Source organism: Triticum aestivum, chromosome 4A (genome assembly GCF_018294505.1).
Source record: "Triticum aestivum cultivar Chinese Spring chromosome 4A, IWGSC CS RefSeq v2.1, whole genome shotgun sequence".
NCBI classification, from domain to species: domain Eukaryota; kingdom Viridiplantae; phylum Streptophyta; class Magnoliopsida; order Poales; family Poaceae; genus Triticum; species Triticum aestivum.
The window spans coordinates 615,592,463-615,602,029 of NC_057803.1; positions in this window are offsets into that span (position 1 = coordinate 615,592,463).

Here is a 9,567-nt window from a genome sequence, read left to right on the forward strand (position 1 = left end):
AGAAATTTTCTCAGGGAATTAAGGAGGGCGGGGCGGCAATCACGCGAGGCTGCCATTTCTCTGCGTGCACGAGAGTGCAATGCGCCAAGGCCGTGGCAGAGAGAAGTTGGGCCAGAAAATTGGGCCCAGCTCGACTGGAGTTGCTTTTCTAATTAAATATAAGGTGCTGAAATCATTTTAATTCAAAAGCAAAATCAATTCCAAAACCTTTGGGATTAGTTTGAGCAACTCCAATAAAATTTATTACAAATATAAGGTGTCGGCGTCATGATCGGTGGAGGTGAGAGTTTCGGGAGGGGAAAAGTTTTGAGGCTGTGGGGATGAAGGAGACCTGGCCTTCCTTCCCTATCTGTGTGGGCTGGACTGTGTTGTGCTCCTCACAGGTCACAATAGTCAACCAAGTCCGATTCTGAGTTTTTTTTTTTGCACTGCAATACATGTCTCATTCATATCATAAATTTCAAAGTACATGTCATGTAAAGATCAGTCCAATTCCGAGTTGGGATTATGATTTATATAGCACTGTTGTGCCATTACTAAAACAGAATAGCTTCTCTAAAAAAGCTAAAGCAGCATAGCTTTCCTATAAAATTCTAAAACACAATAGTGTTTATGTATTCCATTTCCATATAAAACTAGATGTCGCAAATGTTAAATATTTTTTAAACAAATGTGCTATTTGTTCTTCTGTTGAGAGCATAGAAGTATTTCCTTTTTACACAAATGTACCTTTTTATATCATACATACAAATAAATTATAAAAAAACTGTTGTTCTTAATACCCAAGTGCGACACTTATCTAGTACAACTTCGGCATGAATCCATCTTGATTTTTTTTCCATTGGTTGATATTCTATTTTTGCATATTTGTTCACCCCCATTTCTTGAGCCGACGACATATTATGGTTTCTCTGTCAATCCAGGTTCTCAAGCATGAAAAGTTGAAAACCAAAAAACTAGAAGTGACAATGGTGTGTATACAATGCCATAACAAGATGAAAGTTTTTGTTGGCAAATCACCCACACAGTTGTTTACCCACTGGAGCTGAAGCTACAGTGGAGATCAACTACCACTGATTATGTGTGCAACTTTTGTGCTATTATTGTCAGTTTGCTAAGGGAATTTCAGAATGTGTTAAATCAGAGTTCCTGGATAATGAAGAATATGAAACCATAATAGAGACAATGAAGCATATTTTGAGAATGTGTTAAATCTGAATGTATTGTCAGTTTGCTAATTTTGAACCTTTTTTTCAGAATTAAAGAGTGGCTGCTACAATGGCTAGTAGAAGCTTCTGATCAGCATGCCATGGTGTGGATGTATTCCTGGACAATGAAGCGTATGAAACTGATACATAACCATGCACAAAGCACCATCTAGCACTCTCGAAGTTTCCAGCACTTGGCTCCTCGCAATATACACAATTTCACCCTGGTGTTGTTAAAGTTCGTCTCTTCTCTGGCCGTTGCCGGGATCCATGGATGAGATGCTCCATTGACGACAAACTGGTCAGATGAATGAATATAGCTCTGGAAATCGCCTCATCATCAACTGACCATTATTGGAACCTCCTGATCAAAGCTGGGAGAACAAAATTGGATGTACGCAGTCATACACATGCATATGGGAGAAAATTAAACGACATGTATGTACAAGATTACCCATACAAGATGCACACACACACAACATGAAAAAATGGCCAAAACTAACAACACGATGAAAATGAACAAAACTAACCGATGAAAGCAAAGAACAGCATCACAAACCGGCTACCACCGAAACACCTACCATCTACAGCCGGTGACCCATGTTGCCTCGTAGCACTTGACATGTAGTACTATTTCGGTTCACAAGGTTAATTTTAAGATTTATCTGCCATCGTCATGTCTTGGGCTAAAGAAAACAGGGAAAGTCTGGACATGCCCTCATCGTCTGCAGATCATTCGAACCTCCTCTGGGCGGAAAGACCAGAGAGTGGACCAAAGGGGAGAGAAAACTGTACAGTTCTCCCTAAAAGATATGCCAGCAAATGATTTCCTTCTCAGATAAAACTAAGCATTAAAAGATGGTTTTAGCTGAGCTCATATAATTATGTTACAACAAGAACATGAATTTGCGTTCGCAATCTTGGCAACAAGATCCAGTAATCTTAAACAGGAAAAAAACAAGAACTAAAATCACCACAAAGATTACTGCAGTAACATTAATTATGTTGCTCAAAAAGTACTATAGTTCAGCGAGTATTTGACAAAAAACTACAACATTAGGGGCATCCGTCCCACAGAACTACCACTTTCAAAAAAGTGACTAATAACTACCAAAAATTTCAAATTTTGTGGCAAAAAAAACTACCAGGTCGTGTTGATCGTCCATTTAGCCGTTTTAACCGCATAACTGACAGGGATGGCCCACATGGCAGGCGGACGGCTGCCCTAACGGCTAACGGACGCCCGCTCGCGGCCGTTAGTGGCCCGGCTCGGTCGGAACCAGCCAGGGGCCAAGTCAAAACGACCAACCGACCGAACCACATCTCTCTCCCCGAGCTCTCTCCTCTGTATCCCTAGGCGGTGGTGGTAATGGCGGCGGTGGATTCAAACCCCAACGGGGATTTGTTCGGCGGCCAACCTCCTGATGTAGTTGGGGGCCGCGTCGACCTTTTGGAGGTCGATACGTGGCTAGGCAGCTCTAGCTTTGCGGCGCAACAGCCTGAATCTAGAGTTGGCGCCGGCGGCGGCTCGACCACCGACGAGCCATCCCAGGAGTTGGCGGCGGCTCCACCACCGACGACGACAAGAAGTGCACCTCGCAGCCGGCGCAAGCTTCCTCGTGCGGGAGGCGGCAGGTACAACATATCTTCTTCTTTTTCAGTTTTATTGATAGGATGTATTTTAGGTCAATTTCCCCTAATGTATGATAATAGAGTAATTGCAAATTGTTAGAAACTTTAGCAGTGTGCATTCTTTATAATAATTCATTCCATTTTTGTCCAGTACTGATGACCCAAAATGGGGAATTTGGTTCCATTTAGAAGGCAGAGATTCTGTTGTTAGAAACATGTGTTGGGTTTCGTAGTAATTTCAAAAAATTTCCTACGCACACGCAAGATCATGTGATGCACAGCAACGAGAGGGGAGAGTGCTGTCTACGTACCCACGCAGACCGACTGCGGAAGCGTTGACACAACGTAGAGGAAGTAGTCGTACCTCTTCACGATCCAACCGATCAAGCACCGAAACTACGACACCTCCGAGTTCGAGCACACGTTCAGCTCGATGACGATCCCCGGACTCCGATCCAGCAAAGTGTCGGAGAAGAGTTCCGTCAGCGCGACGGCGTGGTGACAATCTTGATGTACTACAGCAGCAGGGCTTCGCCTAAACTCCGCTAGCTACAATATTATCGAGGACTATGGTGGCTGGGGGCACCGCACACGGCTAAGGAATAGATCACATGGATCAACTTGTGTGTTTCTGGGGTGCCTCTGCCTTAGTATATAAAGGACTAGAGGGGGGAGGCTGGCCGGCCAAGCTTGGCGTGCCAGGAGAGTCCTACTCCTTCTGGGAGTAGGATTCCCCCCCCCCCCCCCAATCCTAGTTGGAATAGGATTCGCGGAGGGGGAAAAGAGAGAGAGGGGGCCGGCCACCTCTCCTAGTCCTAATAGGACTAGGGGAAGGGGGAGGCGCGCAGCCCATGTAGGGCTGCCTCTTCTCTTTTCCACTAAAGCCCATCATGGCCCATTTAGCTCCCGGGGGGTTCCGGTAACCTTCCCGGTAATCCGGTAAAATCCCGATTTTACCCGGAACACTTCCGATATCCAAACATAGGCTTTCAATATATCAATATTTACGTCTCGACCATTTCGAGACTCCTCGTCATGTCCGTGATCACATCCGGGACTCCGAACAACCTTCGGTACATCAAAATGCATAAACTCATAATATAACTATCATCGTAACCTTAAGCGTGCGGACCCTACGGGTTCGAGAACAATGTAGTCATGACCGAGACATGTCTCCGGTCAATAACCAATAGCGGGACCTGGATGCCCATATTGGCTCCTACATATTCTACGAAGATCTTTATCGGTCAGACCGCATAACAACATACGTTGTTCCCTTTGTCATCGGTATGTTACTTGCCCGAGATTCGATCGTCGGTATCCCATACCTAGTTCAATCTCGTTGCCGGCAAGTCTCTTTACTCGTTCCGTAATACATCATCTCGCAACTAACTCATTAGTTGCAATGCTTGCAAGGCTTATGTGATGTGCATTACCGAGAGGGCCCAGAGATACCTCTCCGACAATCGGAGTGACAAAACCTAATCTCGAAATACGCCAACCCAACATGTACCTTTGGAGACACTTGTAGTACTCCTTTATAATCACCCAGTTACGTTGTGACGTTTGGTAGTACCCAAAGTGTTCCTCCGGTAAACGGGAGTTGCATAATCTCATAGTTACAGGAACATGTATAAGTCATGAAGAAAGCAATAGCAACATACTAAACGATCGGGTGCTAAGCTAATGGAATGGGTCATGTCAATCAGATCATTCTCTTAATGATGTGATCCCGTTAATCAAATAACAACTCATTGTTCATGGTTAGGAAACATAACCATCTTTGATTAACGAGCTAGTCAAGTAGAGGCATACTAGTGACACTTTGTTTGTCTATGTATTCACACATGTATTATGTTTCCAGTTAATACAATTCTAGCATGAATAATAAACCTTTTATCATGGTTATAAGAAAATAAATAATAACTTTATTATTGCCTCTAGGGCATATTTCCTTCAGTCTCCCACTTGCACTAGAGTCAATAATCTAGATTACACCGTAATGATTCTAACACCCATGGAGCCTTGGTGCTGATCATGTTTTGCTCGTGGTAGAGGCTTAGTCAACGGGCCTGCAATATTCAGATCCGTATGTATCTTGCAAATCTCTATGTCTCCCACCTGGACTAGATCCCGGATGGAATTGAAGCGTCTCTTGATGTGCTTGGTTCTCTCGTGAAATCTGGATTCCTTTGCCAAGGCAATTGCACCAGTATTGTCACAAAAGATTTTCATTGGACCCGGTGCACTAGGTATGACACCTAGATCGGATATGAACTCCTTCATCCAGACTCCTTCATTCGCTGCTTCCGAAGCAGCTATGTACTTCGCTTCACATGTAGATCCCGCTACGACGCTTTGTTTAGAACTGCACCAACTGACAGCTCCACCGTTTAATGTAAACACGTATCCGGTTTGCGATTTAGAATCGTCCGGATCAGTGTCAAAGCTTGCATCAACGTAACCTTTTACGGCGAGCTCTTTGTCACCTCCATCTACGAGAAACATATCCTTAGTCCTTTTCAGGTATTTCAGGATGTTCTTGACCGCTGTCCAGTGATCCACTCCTGGATTACTTTGGTACCTCCCTGCTAGAGTTATAGCAAGGCACACATCAGGTCTGGTACACAGCATTGCATACATGATAGATCCTATCGCTGATGCATAGGGAACATCTTTCATATTCTCTCTATCTTCTGCAGTGGTCGAGCATTAAGTCTTACTCAATTTCACACCTTGTGACACAGGCAAGAATCCTTTCTTTGCTTGATCCATTTTGAACTTTTTCAAAATTTTGTCAAGGTATGTTGTTTGTGAAAGTCCAATTAGGCGTTTTGATCTATCTCTATAGATCTTTATGCCTAATATGTAAGCAGCTTCACCGTGGTCTTTCATTGAAAAACTCTTATTCAAGTATCCCTTTATGCTATTCAGAAATTCTATATCATTTCCAATTAGTAATATGTCATCCACATATAATATCATAAATGCTACAGAGCTCCCACTCACTTTCTTGTAAATACAGGCTTCTCCGAAAGTCTGTATAAAACCAAATTCTTTGATCACACTATCAAAACGTTTATTCCAACTCCGAGAGGCTTGCACCAGTCCATAAATGGATCGCTGGAGCTTGCACACTTTGTTAGCTTCCTTTGGATCGACAAAACCTTCCGGTTGCATCATATACAACTCTTCTTCCAGAAATCCATTCAGGAATGCAGTTTTGACATCCATCTGCCAAATTTCATAATCATAAAATGCGGCAATTGCTAACATGATTCGGACAGACTTAAGCATCGCTACTGGTGAGAAGGTCTCATCGTAGTCAATCCCTTGAGCTTGCCAAAAACCTTTCGCGACAAGTCGAGCTTTGTAGACAGTAATATTACCGTCAGCGTCAGTCTTCTTCTTGAAGATCCATTTATTCTCAATTGCTTGCCGATCATCGGGCAAGTCAACTAAAGTCCATACTTTGTTCTCATACATGGATCCCATCTCAGATTTCATGGCTTCAAGCCATTTTGCGGAATCTGGGCTCACCATCGCTTCTTCATAGTTCGTAGGTTCATCATGATCTAGTAGCATGATTTCCAGAACAGGATTACCGTACCACTCTGGCGCGGATCTCACTCTGGTTGATCTACGAGGTTCAGTAGTATCTTGATCTGAAGTTTCATCATCATTAGCTTCCTCACTAACTGGTGTAGGTGTCACTGGAACAGTTTTCTGTGATGTACTACTTTCCAGTAAGGGAGCAGGTACAGTTACCTCGTCAAGTTCTACTTTCCTCCCACTCACTTCTTTCGAGAGAAACTCCTCTCTAGAAAGTTTCCGAATTTAGCAACAAAAGTCTTGCCTTCGGATCTGTGATAGAAGGTGTATCCAATAGTTTCCTTTGGATATCCTATGAAGACACATTTCTCCGATTTGGGTTCGAGCTTATCAGGTTGAAGCTTTTTCACATAAGCATCGCAGCCCCAAACTTTTAGAAACGACAACTTTGGTTTCTTGCCAAACCACAGTTCATAAGGCGTCGTCTCAACGGATTTTGATGGTGCCCTATTTAACGTGAATGCGGCCGTCTCTAGAGCGTATCCCCAAAACGATAGCGGTAAATCAGTAAGAGACATCATAGATCGCACCATATCTAGTAAAGTACGATTACGAGTTCGGACACACCATTACGCTGTGGTGTTCCGGGTGGCGTGAGTTGCGAAACTATTCCACAATTTTTCAAATGTACATCAAACTCGTAACTCAAATATTCTCCTCCACGATCAGATCGTAGAAACTTTATTTTTCTTGTTACGATAATTTTCAACTTCACTATGAAATTCCTTAAACTTTTCAAATGTTTCAGACTTATGTTTCATTAAGTAGATATACCCATATCTGCTTAAGTCATCTGTGAAGGTGAGAAAATAATGATATCCGCCACGAGCCTCAATATTCATCGGACCACATACATCTGTATGTATGATTTCCAACAAATCTGTTGCTCTCTCCAAAGTACCGGAGAACGGTGTTTTGGTCATCTTGCCCATGAGGCACGGTTCGCAAGTACCAAGTGATTCATAATCAAGTGGTTCCAAAAGTCCATCAGAATGGAGTTTCTTCATGCGCTTTACACCGATATGACCTAAACGGCAGTGCCACAAATAAGTTGCACTCTCATTATCAACTCTGCATCTTTTGGCTTCAACATGTGTTACTACTATCGAGATTCAACAAGAATAGACCACTCTTCAAGGGTGCATGACCATAAAAGATATTACTCATATAAATAGAACAACCATTATTCTCTGATTTAAATGAATAACCGTCTCGCATCAAACAAGATCCAGATATAATGTTCATGCTTAACGCTGGCACCAAATAACAATTATTTAGGTCTAATACTAATCCCGAAGGTAGATGTAGAGGTAGCGTGCCGACTGCGATCACATCGACTTTGAAACCGTTTCCCACGCGCATCGTCACCTCGTCCTTAACCAATCTTCGCTTGATTCGTAGTCCCTGTTTCAAGTTGCAAATATTAGCAACAGAACCAGTATCAAATACCCAGGTGCTACTGCGAGCATTAGTAAGGTACACATCAATAACATGTATATCACATATACCTTTGTTCACCTTGCCATCCTTCTTATCCGCCAAATACTTGGGGCAGTTCCGCTTCCAGTGACCAGTCTGCTTGCAATAGAAGCACGCAGTTTCAGGCTTAGGTCCAGGTTTGGGTTTCTTCTCTTGAGTAGCAACTTGCTTGCCGTTCTTTTTGAAGTTCCCCTTCTTCTTCCCTTTGCCTTTTTTCTTGAAACTAGTGGTCTTGTTGACCATCAACACTTGATGCTCCTTCTTGATTTCTACCTCCGCAGCTTTCAGCATCGCGAAGAGCTCGGGAATAGTCTTGTTCATCCCTTGCATATTATAGTTCATCACGAAGCTCTTGTAGCTTGGTGGCAGTGATTGAAGAATTCTGTCAATGACACAATCATCTGGAAGATTAACTCCCAATTTAATCAAGTGATTATTATACCCAGACATTTTGAGTATATGCTCACTGACAGAACTGTTCTCCTCCATCTTGCAGCTATAGAACTTATTGGAGACTTCATATATCTCAATCCGGGCATTTGCTTGAAATATTAACTTCAACTCCTGGAACATCTCATATGCTCCATGACATTCAAAACGTCGTTGATGTCCCGATTCTAAGCTGTAAAGCATGGCACACTGAACTATCGAGTAGTCATCAGCTTTGCTCTACCAGACGTTCATAACATCCGGCGTTGCTCCTGCAGCAGGCCTGGCACCCAGCGGTGCTTCCAGGACGTAATTCTTCTATGCAGCAATGAGGATAATCCTCAAGTTACGGACCCAGTCCGTGTAATTGCTACCATCATCTTTCAACTTTGCTTTCTCAAGGAACGCATTAAAATTCAACGGAACAACAGCACGAGCCATCTATCTACAATCAAACATAAACAAGCAAGATACTAATCAGGTACTAAGTTTCATGATAAATTTAAGTTCAGTTAATTAATTAAAGAACTCACACTTAGATAGACATCCCTCTAATCCTCTAAGTGATTACGTGATCCAAATCAACTAAACCATAACCGATCATCACGTGAGATGGAGTAGTTTTCAATGGTGAACATCGTTATGTTGATCATATCTACTATATGATTCACGCTCGACCTTTCGGTCTCCGTGTTCCAAGGCCATATCTGTATATGCTTGGCTCGTCAAGTATAACCTGAGTATTCCGCGTGTGCAACTGTTTTGCACCCGTTGTATTTGAACGTAGAACCTATCACACCCGATCATCACGTGGTGTCTCAGCACGAAGAACTTTCGCAACGGTGCATACTCAGGGAGAACACTTCTTGATAATTTAGTGAGAGATCATCTTATAATGCTACCGTCAATCAAAGCAAGATAAGATGCATAAAAGGATAAACATCACATGCAATCAATATAAGTGATATGATATGGCCATCATCATCTTGTGCTTGTGATCTCCATCTCCGAAGCACCGTCGTGATCACCATCGTCACCGGCGTGACACCTTGATCTCCATCGTAGCATCGTTATCGTCTCGCCAAGCTTATGCTTCTACGACTATCACTACCGCTTAGTAATAAAGTAAAGCATTACATCGCGATTGCATTGCATACAATAAAGCGACAACCATATGGCTCCTGCCAGTTGCCGATAACTCGGTTAC